Source organism: Taudactylus pleione, unplaced genomic scaffold (genome assembly GCF_031769625.1).
Source record: "Taudactylus pleione unplaced genomic scaffold, aTauple2 ptg000352l, whole genome shotgun sequence".
Classification (NCBI taxonomy): Eukaryota; Metazoa; Chordata; class Amphibia; order Anura; family Myobatrachidae; genus Taudactylus; species Taudactylus pleione.
The window spans coordinates 11,832,372-11,850,583 of record NW_028284753.1 but is presented as its reverse complement, the minus strand read 5'-3'; positions in this window follow the sequence as shown (position 1 = coordinate 11,850,583).

Sequence of the window (18,212 nt, the reverse complement as noted above, 5' to 3'; positions counted from 1 at the left end):
CCACAAAGCAACACGCAACTGAACAGGATCGCGGGAGGGAGTCTCATTCGTTAATGGTAATGATGAATTATCTCTGTGCGTCATTTGAGAAATTGACCAAAGACATTCCCAGGATGTGCAGTCCACCGACAAATGCTCCTGTGGTGAGTACCAGACACTTAACAAAATTAAACTCAAAATAAACATAAAAAAAAAAAAAAAAAACAACAAAAAAACAAAACAATGCACAGTGTCTTGCTTCCTACTACTCCAATTTTCAATTTTCCTACCAACAAAAAATGAGGACACATGTCGTCCTAAGTGGACGGCATGTGTCCAGAATTGCAACCAAAAAGACATCGGTAACAATAAGTAAAAAGAAGAGAAACTCTGAAAATAGTCAGGGGCATCTGACTAATTTGAATATTTTAATAAGTAACCTATTCATTTTTCTTACATATACTAAGTTAATGTGATTTGCAGAGCTATGATTAAATATGTATTGCCCGTCCCCTAACCGATATGGTAAGGGCAATAGGCCTAGACCAAAGAGAAAAATACACTATTTTGTATATAAACATCTACAGTCTGTAATGAGACTAGCAAGACCATCGTATAAAACCCAAAATCTTTTGTACAAATCACTTTATTGCAAATTTTAGTGATCTGATATATGAGCTCAATCTAGATCAAGGAGGTAAAGGTGGCCTAGGAGGTGAGCGTGTGGGGAAAAAATGGCGTTTGGCCTGGTCGGGATTTTCAAAAAATAATGGGCGCCCATCCTCAAATAATCTGAGTTTTGCTGGATAAAGGAGTGCAAAACGATGATTATGGGAATGTAGATAGTTGCAAATTTCAGAAAAAGCTTTGCGCTTTTGAGCAACTAACATGGAAAAGTCTTGGAAAATCATAATTTTATGGGATTGAACTACCAAAGGGTTGGACCTGCGATAAGCAGTTAGAAGTTGTACTTTAGTTCTGTAGTCTAGGAATTTTGCTATGACAGGACGAGGTCTGTTATTATCACCCTGTCTTTCTGGACCTAGACGATGGGCTCTCTCTATTTGGGGAGTACCTAATGTATCTGCAATATCTAAGGATAGGGGTATGTCCTTGGTGAGAAAATCAAGGAGTTGTGGGCCCTTATAAGACTCAGGAATACCAATAAATCTTAAATTGTTTCGACGGTGTCGATTTTCTAGGTCATCGATTTTTTCTTTTAAGGATTGAATAGTGGAGGAATGGGAGGCTGAATCTTCTTGGATGGTCTGAACTCTGTCTTCTGTGTCGCTAACCCTTGTCTCTAAAGTGGTCAGGCGAGCAGCATGAGCGTCAATTCTAGACAGTGCAGCCTCTATCTTCATTTCAGTGCTTTCCAGTCTCTTGTCAAACTGGGGCATTAACACTTTAGAAATGGCCTCTGCCATTTCAACCATAGGTAGAGAGGAGACGGGGATGATATTTGGGGCAGGAGAGCCTGTAGGTTCTAGGACCTCTGACGGCTCAAGGGGGGAAGAGGGAGGGGCATTTTTACCCGATCCTTTGGTTGATTTGCCCATAATGGCGGGAGATGACGTGTCTGAGGATGTGGACGAAGAGGCTTTGAGAAAATATCTGTCCATACCCCGTAGGCCGGGCCTAAGTAAATGACATAAAAATGTAATGGCCACCAATAATACGTTGTCACTATGAATTTAACAACTAAAAATCAATACACAGGTTACAGTGATAAATTTAAATCGATGCCCCTAAACCCGCATTCGGGATCACATAATCATTTTTCTAGAGAAAAGAACGGGGGAAAAAGGAATCACCCCACAATAAATAATGGATAATACTATGGCCCTCATTCAGACCCACTCGCAAGCGGGCGCACGTACGTTAGGCGTACGTACAAAATTATTTAAATTCAATGGCTCGCTCGTATTTTCGTTCGCATCTAAAATTCCTCCCTAAACTCAGGCGACCCCTCCTCTAACTAACGAGCGTGCGAAATAGCGAGCGTACATCCCCGAAATGGCTTGAAGGGAACGCACGCACAAGTGAAACCGGAAGTGGCCTTGTCAGATGTCGATTACCTGCTCCTTTATTCTGCCTACCTCCCTCAATCGTATCATGCCAATCAATGTATCAATTAGCTTAATTGTTGTTGTTTTTTCAACACAATGCAAGAAACTTTACTCTTGTCCGTGTTTGTGTTTACCCGCAGAATACGTACGGATGGAACATTCGCTTTTATTGTTCAAAAAACATGTGAACCACAATTAAACAATTGTTCTATTGCTGTGGATCCCCGCATATTTTCCGGGGTTCATTTCTTTATTTAAATTTGCAAACGCATGTCACTGCATCAAGCCTATCATAACTCTCCAGAGATTTCTGGCCCTGTTGACCACATGACTCATACACTAACCAATAAAATTGCTCCTGTTAATTTCCAAAATACATTAGCCAATCAGAAATTTTTGCCACACTTTATCAAAAATGTTTTGTATGAAAAACTCCATTGCCATCATGAGAGCCTCCGCATTCACCAGGCGCGAGCTGCTGGTGCTTACGGAGGTGATGGATAGGCGGATCACCAGCCAGCCTCCACCCATCACCAACCGGCAGAAGCGCTCCGCGTATGCGGAGGCACGGTCCCGCCTGCGGTCGTTGGGTTCACGCCGCAACATCGGGCAGCTTGAGCGCAGGTGGTCAGACCTGCAACGGCGAACGCCCCGCTTGCTGGCATGCTTTCGCATGCAGATCCTTGAAAGTAAGTGTTATGTATTGTGGTTTTCATGTTTGTGTTTGTGGGGCAAACTGCGTGTGCATGTTTTCCTGTCTGTCCTATTAATTATTTGTCCTCATATCTGCGTGTGCATGTTTTCCTGTCTGTCCTATTAATTATTTGTCCTCATATCTGCGTGTGCATGTTTTCCTGTCTGTCCTATTAATTATTTGTCCTCATATCAGCGTGTGCTTGTTTTCCCTCTATTTCTGTTTTTTTCATTCTACTCCTTTTTGCATGTTTTTTGTTGCTGGTTTTTTTTTTTTATTTGGGCCCCGGATTTGCCCAGAAACTAACCTCAATTTGTTTGACATATTTTAGGAGGACAGCCAAGACTACGCCGTCACCGTCCGGCCAGACGGCGTTCCCGGCCACTATCCCCAACCCCCAGCCAACACTCCACCCCAAATATTTCCCCTATACCCCACTCCTCCCCAGCCTTCCCAGACCCTCTCCCGGAACTGTCGGGCCTCCTTCCCCTCCGTCCCACTTCCCCCTCTCCTCCACCCACCCCTCTTCCAATTACCCCCTCCCCGGAGTCCATCATTACCCCTCCCCGTTCTTTGGGGAATGAAGGCTCCTCCGAGGAGGAACATGGAGGGACTTCCGGAGCTCCCGTTTTGGCTCCCGGTATGTTTTTCTTTCTCATTTTTTTTAACCACAAACTGTTTGTATGTAATCATGTGTCGTGCCTTTATTCGTGCTTGTTTGGTTTACTTTTGGTGATTTAGCAGTTTGCCTTTACCTCTTCCTGCTGATTTCAACATACACATATCACACCTGTGTGAATTTGTACATAGGCCTTGTATTTTTGCCAGCACCCCCTTTTTGTTTTGGTTTTTCTTTTTTCGGTTTAGGAGTGATATCGTTGTGTTTTTGTTTTTTTAATGTGGATTCCCTATTGTTTTATTAATCCACACACTTTTCTCACCCACAGAGGAACAGAGGCGTCGACAAGAGGTGGACGAGTGTGTTGGCCAGATGCGCCAACATGTCATTGGCATTCTTGTGGCCCTTGACCGGCTGTCTGGCATCCTTCGCCAGTAGTTTTTTTTGTTGATTTTCGTTTTGTAAATAAATTTTGTAGTTCTAATATACGTTCTGGCTCATTCTTTTTTTCAAAAACACAAATAGTTTTCCCTGACATAAGTAGACTGTTCCTGCAAGGATTTCCCTTTTTTAAAAGTTAGATTGTATTTTGTATTTGTATGTTAAACAGCCACAAGAAACACATAACAGTAACAATGTCATTTCCCTTTTTGGGTGTAGTGTCAATTAGATATTTCGCCATTTTACAGGTTCCTAGTTGGTGTGCAAGCTGCTTAGGCCAATCTTCAAAATCCAAAGGTTTGGACAGGCTTCCTTTTGGTGTGGGTTGGGAACCTGCAAACATATTTCAGTTTACATCAACTGGTGCCAGTACTGGATTACCCCTTAGTCAATTGTAAGGTGTGTTAACCTGGTTACACTTGCTGTTAACGTCCAAAAAAAGGAAGACCATTTCACTCTCCAAACATTTATTCACAACATAAATGAGAAATCAAAGTGGTCAGTCCCAAAAAAAAAAACAGTGATAATCTCAAATACAACACATACAAATAAAATATTTAATTAAAAAAAACAATCAAGAACTGGTTGACGAAGGACCATGCCAACATGATTCCACAAACATGGCGTTGCGATATGGGTTCCAGAATATATGGACAAAATCACCAGATCCAGGTTTGGTAAGGGTAGCAGGAAGTAGTGAGCGTTGGAGTGGCAAAGATTATGTGAACAAACAGAAGATGGTGAAAAAAAATAAATAAATTAGATGTTCGCAAACAAACACAAACACATTAGGTATAAACACTGTAGTTTGGGTCAAACTTACCTAAAAAATCTGGCCACCACATCATCGCGTATGGCCCCCCCACATACTGACCTCCGACCAACCTCGGGGGGGCCATCCTCAGGTAAGGCATCCTCTGGCTGCATTGGGACACCACTCCTTATGGCGATGTTGTGAAATATCCCACACAGGACCACAATTTTCGACACCATATCCGGCAAATACATGAGCTCGCCACCAGAGCGGTGGAGGCATCTGAATCGGCCTTTTAAAAGGCCGATACAGCGCTCCACCACTTGCCTGGTGGCTGTAAGTGCGGAATTATACTCACTTTGTGGGCCTGGTGTGGGAGCCAAATAAGGAGTGAGCAGCCAGGACATGCAAGGGTATCCACTGTCTCCTGTGAAAAATAAGAGACAACATCAGGAACACTGTGTATCAAGCTTAACATTGTTATGTACTAAAGGTCTCCACTTACCCAGAAGCCACGCATCACCAGCTTGTAGGTTGGTTAATTTCTGCCATATACCTGATTGCCGGATGACGAAGGAGTCATGTGCACTTCCTGGTAACTTAGCATTCAGGGACAGGATCTGGAGGGAGGCATCACATACCACCATTACATTCAGGGAGTGATAGTGTTTCCTGTTTCTAAATATTGCCTCCAGCCGTGCTGGAGGCTGAAGTGGTATGTGAGTACCATCCACAACCCCTATGATGTGTGGGAAGCCAGCTATTTGGTAAAAATTGGCCTTGGCCACACTAAGGGCACCCATATCCAAAGGCATTTGAATAAAATGATGGAGGTGCTTGAAAAGTGCCTCCATCACTGCCCTCAGGATCCGGGAAAAGGAGGATTGGGAGATGCCCGCCACTATTCCCACCGTTGTTTGAAACGATCCTGAGGCACAGAAATGTAACACCACCATAAATTGCGTCAGTGGTGGTATTGCTGTTGGACTGTCAATTTGCCGCTCAAGATCACTTTCTATTAATGAGAGAGTGTCTATGATGATTTTGGGAGGTAGACGGTAGCATCTTAAAACCTCATCATCGGGCATTCCAAAAAGGGTGACACGTGTTCGAAATATCTGGGGCCTTGCATGCCTACGATGCCTACGCCTGGGATGAGATTGAGGTTGGTCGGCTTCCGGGAGCATGGCCAGAACAATCCTCCCCAGATCAACCTGAAATTCAAAAATTTCAAAGTAAGGCTTTTGACCCACCCCAAAACTATATTAAAACAACTTAGCTTGATGATACCATCCATTGCTGTTTACATGCCGGGGTATTGTCATGATACATCCAAACTGAAAATAAACAACAAAATTACTTGACACATTTCACTCTGTGCATTTTTGTGGATACATTTTGTGCTAGACCAAAGTTCAAATATGCCAAACACCCATTTAGCAAAACCGCAAAGCGACATTTAACACAGTACATCAAAACGGGTCGAAATGTTGGCTCAAAAAGCGAAAGCTAAACCATCAAAAAGTTAGAATGATTATTAAGCTGTTTAAAATGCGCTAATTAGTTCGCTAATACAAGTCACAAGAGTAACTACTAAAAATGTGCTAATTAGTTCGCTAATACAAGTCACAAGAGTAACTACTAAAAATGTGCTAATTAGTTCGCTAATACAAGTCACAAGAGTAACTACTAAAAATGTGCTAATTAGTTCGCTAATACAAGTCACAAGAGTAACTACTAAAAATGTGCTAATTAGTTCGCTAATACAAGTCACAAGAGTAACTACTAAAAATGTGCTAATTAGTTCGCTAATACAAGTCACAAGAGTAACTACTAAAAATGTGCTAATTAGTTCGCTAATACAAGTCACAAGAGTAACTACTAAAAATGTGCTAATTAGTTCGCTAATACAAGTCACAAGAGTAACTACTAAAAATGTGCTAATTAGTTCGCTAATACAAGTCACAAGAGTAACTACTAAAAATGTGCTAATTAGTTCGCTAATACAAGTCACAAGAGTAACTACTAAAAATGTGCTAATTAGTTCGCTAATACAAGTCACAAGAGTAACTACTAAAAATGTGCTAATTAGTTCGCTAATACAAGATAAAAAATGGACTTACCAAGAGCAAATATCTAAGATGCAAATTCAAAAGGTCTTTGGGGTCGAAAATAAACAAAATCTAAAATAGAATAAATTAGGTATCCAAAAATTACAAAATATACGAAACACAATGAAACAACAATTGAACAAAAGTTAGACTTCACAAAACTTACCAAATCAACAAACGAGGTCCCAAAAATATAAACCAACAAAGATAACGGAAAAAAAAACGCAAATCTAACCAACAAACGATTCTCCAACCTCCAACTCCTTTCTACGCAATCAATAAACTCCAGCCAAGATAACCTCCAACAATCCAAAAACGCCACCTCGACTTGAGACACACCAAGCCATAAATAGTGTTTCGTTTCCCGCACAAATTAAGGAGGGATCATAGGGCCGCACAATCAATGATGCGGCCGCAAAATAAGGACGCATGTATAAATACGTCACGAAAACACATTCAAATTCTGGTGTATTTCTTGTTTGGACCTCAGACATGGCGACAGACCAGGGAAAAAATGCCCAAGAGTCAGGCGGTAAGTCTTTCATGCATTTTCTATCAACGATTAATTTGAAACATAAGATTAGGCAAGTTGTGATTTTGTGAATTCTGTAAATTTACACAAATAGGTGAGGAGGATGACATGGAAGAGGCTGCTGGGCCCAGTATTCCGGCCAAAGCGGGCAAAAAAAAAAGGCAGCCACATTTCACAAGAAAGGAGATGGAGGTTTTGATCCAGAAGTGTGTGGACATCCTGCCACAGGCAGACAGGAATATGAGTCTAAGCCAGAAGTGGAGAATGTGGGAAGAGGTAGCCGTTGCTGTCAATAGAGTGGGTGATTATGTCCGTCTAGCCCGGGATGTCAAACGGCGGTAAGTAAACCCTTGCCCCCCCTAAAAACAAACCCCATTTTAAACCAAAGGATAATGGCTTCCATTTTTCCCCACAGATGGGGTGACTTCAAATATCGCCTAAAGCAAAAACTCGCGGACAGGGCTAGGCATGCAAGGGGGACAGGTGGGGGTCCCACCCCTGTGTCATTGGAGTTGACGGATTTAGAAGAGCTGGCACAGGGGTGTGTTCAGCCTGTGGAGGTGTTTGGCGTGTCCAACATGGATACGGACATGCCAGACTTTGCGGCTCCTCATGTTGGCCCAGGTAAGTATTGTGATGTCACCAACTCTGAAATGCTATTGTGCCAATATGTAGATTCTAATGTGAGTCTTTTCTCATTTTTCCAACAGAGACACAGGCGGATGAGTCTGCTCCAGAGGGAAGCCTTGGCCGCAGAATTTCTGCTGGCTCTGCAGGGGAGGAACCAGTACATCCGGCTGAGGACCCTGCAGAAGCCAGTCCAGGGCGTGCCCCCTCGCAGGCAGTGGGCCTCCTCACAGAACTCAATTTCAAATCGGATTTCCATACGGAGATTCTGCAGAGGATGGACGCCAGTCTGATACGGGTGGCTGAGGCCCTGGAGCAAAATGCTGCGGCCAACGTGACCATTGGTCAGGCCCTGGCGGAAAATACCAGGGCCAACATCCGCATCGCCAATGCCCTGGAGCAGCTCGTTCGCCAGCACATGGTGGAGCCGACCTCCCTTCCTGCCGGAACATCAGGATCCTCCACCTCTGGCACAACATCAGCCAATCCTCCAAATGTGCCTAGCCCTGTGCCTAGTCCAGAGGCCACAACATCTGCCTCTGGACAGGCCAGCCCGATGGCATCCCGGACCCGGTCTGGCGCCCACCCTCCCCCATCCAAACGGGCGAAAAAACGGTGACAGCAATGGCGACTTTTCCCACACTCCTTCTGTGCTTGGCTCATATTCCTTTCTGGTCAAAACTTCCCTCTCCTTTCTTGTGAAATGTTTTTAAGTTATTTTTGTACGTTTATGTTATCAGTTATTGATTATTTATTTTTGATAAAAAGTATCTTTGGCAGAAAAATTAAAAAAAAATATTATGCCAATTGGTTTGTGTTTAAACAATAAATTTATGAAAAAAATCTGACATTGTATTATGACATTATTGTACAAATGGGTTACATTTAATCCTGGCCCTAAAGGCAAAAAAGGACACCAAAAACCATTTCATTTGTATAAAAAAAAGGCCTCTTGAAGGAACGTTTAAAAAATCACATAACGATGCAAATTGCACATTAAAAATAAAAAGGGGAGCTAATTAAAACATGATGACATTATTGTTACAATAGGCCATAAACAACAAATTGAGGCCAAAAAAAACCCCAAAAAATGTACGCCAATTGATTGTGTAATCCTGACATTAGCAGGTATGATTTCCACCTGCGTACTGTTTTGTGCTATCCCAATAAACTGCTTTCCAAACACATACCAAGCCGGTTTTCAATACAACACTAATTGCTTTTGTGACCACCCGCGATTAATCGCTGCAACATCGTGGAGCCCCGGGACGGAGGAGAAGGCCATCGCCAATGTGGTCGAGTAATCCAGACCCTAAACTGTGCGAGCATTTTGAAGGGAAAGAGGATGTTCCAGTGACGTATGTGACGGTCCGAACACATTTGACGTTCGCATCTGCTAATGTATGTACGCCCCAAAAACGCCTCGCCACGCCTGCGTTTTTCCATCTCCACCCCCGTCAACACCCAAAAACGCCCTGTTCTGTCAATCACATTTGACATGTCACTTCCTGTACGCTATTTTAGGAACGACAGAAAAAAAGCTCGCAATCTGCCGTACGCACATGCGCAGTGTAACACCGACGCATGCGTGGTTAGTCAACATCGGAACGCAACGAGCGTACTGCTGTTTGCGAGTGGCTCTGAATGAGGGCCTATATCCTGATTTTGTCAAAATTCAGGTATCAATAAAGTATTATCTTAGACAATAGCTTGATAACACCACTAGGTGGAGATGTTATATTAAATAAAAGGTGTGAGATGTTATATCCGATGAGTTTGCACAGTAATAAAATGAAGAACTCAAAAGTATTCAAGTGTAGTTGTAAATAAAAGCAATTAAGTACAGTTATAGAGACAGTGCAAACCTATCTTTGTTACAAACAATACCAAATGTAATTCAGTAACTTATCAGATATTATTATTAATGAACAGTAGTGATGCTAAGTGTTGTGGCCACTAGGTTCTCAGAGTGCATCCACGACTAATACATAAAATAGTTAAGTGAAAGAGAGGTATAGGGTAAGCTGGGCATGCGGGATGGAGAAAGGGTTGTGGGGGGGGCTGGCAGGGAAAATATATTATGGAGGCAAGGGATCAAGTGTGGGAAAAGGAAAATATATAATAAAAGGAGGATAATAACCGATATTAATACCAGGGCTCCAAGAGGAGTATTGAATGATCACCACCAAAGTCCCATGGGTTCATGAAGATGAAGTCGACTCCAGGTTTGTCAGTCTCCAGTGATGAATATCCCAGCAGGGGATCTAGATAGTTATCAGGGACGTTAGATCTCGTGTGGTCCCAGTCGGCAGCAGAGCCCCCCAACAAGCCAGGAACAGCCGGCTCTAGGGAGAAGAATATGTACACCGTCGCCCTCGGCACAGCGAGTAGCCATAGGAGGGGCGCCCGTCGGGATATAATTTCAGGCAAGGATCGGAGAGGCAGCAGTGTCCTCAGCCGCGGAGGAGCCCGGCAGCCCACAGGATCCCCGGTCATCAGGAGCCCCGCAACAGCAGGACCTGGGCAGATGAAGGAGCCGGCCAGCCAGAAAGAGGACCGGGTTGCCAGCAGCTGTGTCTGCTGCGGCGTAGTCCGGCAGCTCATAGGACCCCCCGGCCGTCAGTAGCCCCGCAGCAGCAGGACCTGGGCAGATGAAGGAGCCGGCCAGCCAGAGAGAGGGCCGGGTTGCCAGCAGCGGCGTCTGATGTCTGGTGCGGAGGAGCCCGGCAGCTCACAGGATCCCCCGGCCGTCAGCAGCCCGCAGCAGCAGGACCTGGGCAGATGAAGGAGCCGGCCAGCCAGAGAGAGGACCGGAATGTCAGCAGCGGCGTCTGGTGTCTGGTGCGGAGGAGCCCGGCAGCCCACAGGATCCCCCGGTCGTCAGCAGCCCCGCAGCAGCAGGACCTGGGCAGACGAGGGAGCTGGCCAGCCAGAGAGAGGACCGGAATGTCAGCAGCGGCGTCTGGTGTCAGGTGCGGAGGAGCCCGGCAGCCCACAAGATCTCTCGGCCGTCAGCAGCTCTGCAGCAGCAGGACCTGGGCAGATGAGGGAGCCGTCTAGCCAGAGAAAGGAGGACGTCAGCAGTGAGATGGACCAGCGGCTTTCAGGACAACCCGGCCACCGGCAATCCCCGCAGCAACAAGATCCGGGCAAGTAAGAAGCTGGTTCGTCCAGAGCATACAGCACTACCTGCAGCAGGAGCAGGAGAAGAGACTGGGGCGTCAGCAGCGGAGGAGCCTAGCGGCACATCGGATCTCCCGGCCGGCAGCAGCCTCCACAGCAACCAGATCTGGACAGGTAAGGGAGCCAGACACAAGATGGGTAGATTAGGCAGGGAGTCAGCGGTGGTATGCTCAGTCTCGCTACTGGGAGAGCAGCCTAAGTAGCCATGATGGCGTCCACGCCGGAATTCTCGCCAAGAATTTGGCGTGCTCAGTATTCTGTGCTATTCGTAGCAGAAGTCCAGTGGGATTAAGTTAGTAGTGGCAATATGGGTATCAAACGAATCCCCTGTTTCTGGGCTAGACGATGGTGTAGTCATAAAGCCCTAAATAGAGCATTTGATGGTGGATTGAAGAGGATTTCTTCTGCCACTACTCTGGAGACAATTAAAAGGCGGCCATTCCAGATGCCCCGCCCACCGGAAGTTCTTCCTCACCTTTTTAAGAGTCAGTGAGGAGACCCTTTAAATTGAGATAAGGTCTTACCATAGGGGCTCTATAGGAGGGAAAAAGAAAAAAAGAAAAAGAAAACACCTTAAAAAAGGGAAAAAGAAACAGAGACAACAAAAAAAATAAGAACATTGATGAGGAGACTAAAGAAGGATTAGAGGAAGGAGATAATACCTCAGAAAAAAATTGAAAATTTTATTTAATTTAAGTACTCATATTTTGTTGGAGGATAAAAGGTTAGTATTGGAGAAAGGGCTAAAATTTGCTCCATCTACCCGGATCAATCAATTTGATATCTTTATTGATATCGAGAAGTTTATAAGAAAACTCACATTAAAAAAGTTTTTCAAATTACAGAAAGACAAGATGGACAAGGATGAGATCCAAACCATAACACCATTTAAATCCAAGTCTACTTTCTTTCCCTCCCATCTTAAAGGTTGTTTTGTTGAAACATTCAGTAGCCTAGTAAAGGCAGATTTAGAAAAATTAGAATCCAAGAAGATTAAACAAAATATTACTAGAAAAGAAACAGAAGCATTAAAAACTCTTATGGAAGATAAGGATTTAGTCATAAAACCCACTGATAAGGGGGGTGGGATTGTTCTCTTTAATAAGAAAGATTATGAAACTGAAATCTACCAACAATTAGAAGATAAAAATACATATAGGAAATTACGGGGAGACCTGACAAAGAAGATGTCTCTACATCTAAAGGAACTTATTGAGAAGTTCGATTCCAAAGGTATCTTCACAAAGGCAGAACTTAGTAGAACATCCTGTGATTCCAACCCTTTACGTCCTACCAAAGATTCATAAAAATAAAGAACGACCCCCAGGGAGACCTATAATTTCAGGTGTAGAATCATTAACCTCCAATTTGTCCCAATATATTGATTATAATTTACAGCCTTTTGTCTCCCTCAACATTTCCCATTTGAAGGATACAGGGGATGTTTTGGATTTTTTAAAAACTATCGTATGGGAAGAGAATTGTTTTTTGGTCACTGCCGATGTAAACTCTCTCTATACGATCATTGATCACCATCAAGGGTTAGAGGTAGTTAAGGGAGTTTTAATTAACTCATCTATGAATTTGACTCTACAAGAATTTCTTATTGAAGGTATAAATTTTATCCTTTTTAATAATTATTTTATTTTTAAATATTAATTTTATGTACAGAAGAGGGGTACTGCTATGGGCACCAGGTTCACCCTGAGCTACGCAAACATTTTTATGGGTGTGTGGGAAAGGGACTATATATGGAATGGAAACCCTTTCCGGGTGAACCTGGTGTCCTGGCATAGGTATATTGACAATATTCTCTTCATTTGAAGGGGTGATAGGATAAGTTTAGACTCCTTCTGTAATTATTTAAATGAAAATTATAGGAATATTAACCTATCATTCGATATTAATGAAGAGAGTGTCAATTTCCTTGATTTGACTATTTTTATTGATGCAGGACAAGTAAAAATACATAATTTTATCAAGTCCACAGTCTCTAGATCACATATCAATAGAAATAGTTGTCACCATGATAATTGGTTGGACACTATACCAATGGGTCAATTTAAAAGACTAAAGAAAAATTGTATGGATCAAAACACATTTGTATCTCAAACTGTAGAGATGAAGAAATGTTTTAAAGCATGTGGTTATACTGAAAAAATGTTGATGCCTCCCTTGAAACCATGACCAATTTAGAAATAGAAATATGTTTTAAAAAAGTGAGAGAATTAAAAAGGACTATTACAGATTTAAATGGTCCTTTATCACTAATTTTTCATCCCAACATCAGCAAGTCAAAAAGACATTCACAAAATATTGGTTCCTATTACAGATGGACCCAATAATTGGAGAGGACCTTCCAAAGGACCCAGTCTGTATTTTCAGGAGGGCTCCTAATTTAAAAACAAAATTAGTTAGGAGTCAACATCCCACATCACGTAAATCTGCAAATATTCAGTCTGAGGGATTCTACAGATGTGGGTCTTGTATTAGCTGTAAGAATATTTAGAATAATTTTGGGAATAAAAAAACAGAATTATTAATGAAAGAAAGCATAACATCAACGTTTTTTAAATTGTTATTCTTTTAACTTAATTTATTGTACTGAATGTACGTGCGAAAATTTTTATATAGGCCTTACAAGTAGACCCTTGAAAATCAGGATAGGCAAACACCCGCATAATGTACGCAAAGGTGTTGAAACTTATGCCCTATCCTGTCATTTTAAGAATGTACATAATTGTGATATTGGTCACATTAAAAAATTTTATGGTTTAAAAAAGATCACTGCTGATAATAGAGGGAACAATATTGCATAAAAATTAGCCAGAAACTAAATGCAAATGATATATAATTTTAAAACCTTAATACCCACAGGCTTAAATAAAGATTTCAAAGAGAAATGGTTTTTATAAGTAGTCATTTTATTCTTTTATTCTTATATTCATGGATTATGGATTTTATAGATATGTTCTTAATTATGTATTAATTTGTGTTTTTATTTATTCATTTTTTTTTTTGAACTCCTGAATAATGGTTGTCCTATGGATATTGATGAAAACCCCTCTAAACATGGCCACCGCTATGCAGCAGATGTTTCCTTCCCACACGGAGTAACAAGACCTACTCTCCTACCTTCCGGTAATCAAATCTTGTGAAACCGGAAATGTGTCACCGGAAGTGACGTCGCAGACAAGAGAGAGAGGCTTGGACCGCGACTTCCGGTTTGAGCGGTAATAGGTGGGAGGACCGCAATTGGAAAGTAATAAGTTATTAATCGGTTGGAGCTATGGATGGGTGTGGAGTAGAGGAAGCGGATCATTGCCATTTAGAACACAGGTGTAATATGGTTAGTCGATCGATGTCTGGTATTAGGCACCATATGGGGACCATTAGGCTGATTAGGTGTGGTTGAAGTACCAGATACTGTGTATGTCTCCTCATACCTTGAAAAAGATACAGTGTGTATCGAAATGCATTGGTGGAGGAGAGGTGTGGGGAACTTTTGGACACTTTCCAGGAAGTTCATTCAACACCTTCCGGGGATGCCTGGCTTTTGAACTTATGCGTTTGTTGTCTACTTTATTTTGCAGACCATATGATCTGGCCAGAGTCCATTTGTACATTTTATATATGTAAATTAAAATGGAGTCACACTATTTGGAGTTGTCTTTCCATTTTATATATGACTGTGGAAACTGGATACCTAGAGGAGGAGAAGTATCCATTCTGGGAGGAGATCTACAAAAATTTCCCATCTTAATATGCTGTGTTGTCTACTTTATCTATAGTAGACCATAATTTCTGGTACAAGTCCTAGAAAACTTTTTGTATGCTAAGAATTATAAAGTAGAAATCCCTAAATACTATACTATGGGATTTTTTTCTCTGTTGTTTGAGTTTTAGGGCATCGTTTTATTGGATATTTATCTTAAGGGGACGGATTTAGGCTTTAGCACCTGAAGATATTTTGGTAAAATTTTCTCTAAGTGGTTAGGGTTAGGCACTAAAGAGGGAGGTTAGGCACCCCTAAAGGAGGGTTAGGGGGGGGAGTAGGGTTAGTAAATACTTACATTTTTATTTGTTGGAATCTTCACTGCTGCCGGTCTTCCGGCATCGGGATTTGAACCGCCGGACCTTTCATACCGATCCCGTTAAATATACATTAACATCATGTGTTTTAGAGAGTTTGTCAGCTAAAAAGCACTCTTTTTGATAAAGCTGGAAAAGAATATATATTTTTCAGGTATATACCTGTAATATCAACTTATGTTTATACATTTTCTTAAAGCACTCTGGTTCACTGACTGACCCAATTGAACTCCCTTTATAAATATAAAATGAAATACCAACCTCCTTATTAATATTATTTTGGATATACAATAAATCCATTAACATTGGGCCAGTATGTGTCTCACACCCGGAGTGGATCTTAAATTAAGAACAGACTATGGGCCGTATTCAATTAGCCGCGATAAACCGTTTTTGGCAAAAAGGTTTCCGCGGATGACGTCGATTTGGCTAGGCGAGAACTTATCCCCGTATTCAATTCCAAAGACTTTTCGCTGGTGCGAAAAGTCTGTGCCTTGTAACCAGCGGAAAAGATTTGCCTCATGCAGGCGGAAAAAAGTGCAGAATTGGGGGTTTGGGGTGCAAAATTGCGGGAACACCCCTGCAGCCTTGGGACAGTCCCCCAAAGGTAAACGGCGTAAAAAAAAGTAAAAAAAACTACTTTAGATCATCCTAAAAGAGTACTTTCGTTTTGGGGGTGAAAAAGTTCAAAGTTGAGGGACAAACTTAAAAACTAGCAAAATAGACTCCAGTGGGTCCCCCAAGTATGCCCCATGTGTTTTTTTATTGCAGGTGTTTGCTGAAGGTACGTTTTTTTACATTTTGTAAAACCTCACTTTAGCGATTTTTAACCATGCATGCACCCATTTTCATGTACCCCAAATTTGCTGGGACTACTTATTTTTGCAATAAAAAACTGCTAAATGCTATTCTTCACCACTTATGCAAAGATGCTAAATAGCAGCTATTGAGAGCATTTAAGCACAGCAAATACCTTCAGCAGGGCTATTCGGAGATATCCATAGTGATCCCCCATGTCAGTGCATCTTTTGGGGGGTGTCAGGCTGATTTTCCCAAATCTGACAGCACTTTTCGCCTGTTTGAGTTTCGTCGGGACTCATTTTCGCGTCCTTTGAAATTGAGTAGGGCGAAAAGTGGCTGTGCACACGTAAAGTGTTTTTTAAAAAAACACGCGATGTAGGCGGAGAGTCCAGCAAGCAAAAAGGACGGGACTTATCTCGGCTAATTGAATACGGCCCTATGTCATGTAAGTCTTGAGTAATAGGCACCTTATATGTGGAATTATACCATGATTATTTCAATATTAAGAGATATTGCTGTTTATCTCAAGAGTACACCATGTCATGTTACTTTGACTAACAGGCATCTTACATGTGGGATTACACTATGATTATTTAAATATAGTACTAAGGATATTTCCACCATTATATCTGCATTTATCTATATATATAGTAATGCATGTGATTTAGATTGAAGAAGGGTTAATTTCGAAAGACACAAGATAACATATATATACTTTTTCTGAAAATCGTTTAATCATATATTTAGACATTGAGTAAAGGCATCACACACAGTGTATTTTAATTTATCTAATATCTCCTTCTTTCACTTTCTAAATTTACCTTCATTTTCGCTTTTTTATATACATATACATATTAAAATGTTGTTAATAAAAGATATATATTAACTATTAGTGCACCACAGTTGACACTTCCAATCCTGTCCTTTCATTGTTTGCTTATATTTTATGTGTTAGTGGTAGCACCCCCTATACAATTTTGACCTAATAATATATACAGGGGGCTTATGCTATTATGTATTAAGTATGTATTATCTAATCCTGTGCGACTGGACTCCACATATTTTTTAACCAATCATACCAAACAGGTGATAATGATCATCATTTTCATATGTAGGTTGAAACACAGTCATTAACTGAAACAGAAACAGTGTGTAGGTGAGGAATAACCAAACTGTGCTACAAAGGTGAGGTTGTGGAAGGCAGTTTCATGTCACAGGTCATACACCATGGTATGACTGAGAACAGCAACAAGACACAAGGTAGTTATACTGCATCAGCAAGGTCTCTACCAGGCACATATTTAAAAGTAGACTGGGGTTTCAAAATGTGCTGTTCAAGCTCTTTTGAAGAAGCACAAAGAAACGGGCAACGTTGAGGACTGTAGACGCAGTGGTTGGCCAAGCAAACTTAGTGCATTAAGTGAAAGACACATAATGGTTACTTCCCTTCGAAACTGGAAGAAGTCCAGCAGTGCCATCAGCTCAGAACTGGCAGAAACCAGTGGGACCCAGGTACACCCATCTACTCGGAGATGGGTGTAACTGGAGAAGACTTCGGAGAAGTCTGGCCAGAAGTGGTCTACATGGAAGAATTGCAGCCAAAAAGCAAAACACTGGGGTGCAGAAAAATAGCAGCAGGTGCTCTGGACTGATAAGTCAAAATGTTAAATATTTGGCTGTAATAGAAGGCAGTTTGTTCGCTGAAGGGCTGGAGAGCGGTACAATAATGAGTGTCTGCAGGCAGAGGTTCCTTGCAAGTTTGGGGCTGCATTTCAGCAAATGGAGTTGGGGATTAATGTGTCCTCAATGCTGAGAAATACAGGGAGGCGTCTGATTGGCTCCAAATTTATTCTGCAGCAGGACAATGACCCCAAACATACAGCCAATATCATTAAGAACTATCTTCAGCATAAAGAACAAGGAGTCCTGGAAGTGATGATATGGCCCCCACAGAGCAATTATCTCAACATCAACGAGCCTATCTGGGATTACATGAAGAGACAGAAGGATTTGAGCAAGCCTACATCCACAGAAGATTTGTGGTCAGTTCTCCAAGATGTTTGGGACAACCTCTCAGCAGAGTTCCTTCAAAAATGATGTGCAAGTGTACATAGAAGAATTTATGCTGTTTTGAAGGCAAAGGGTGGTCACACCAAATATTGATTTGATTTAGATTCCTCTTCTGTTCAATTACTTTGATTTTGTTAATTGATAAAAAATAAATATTAACACTTCCGTTTTTTGAAAGCATTCTTACTTTGCAGCATTTTTCCGCACCTGCCTACATTTTTTTCTCAGTACTGTATATAT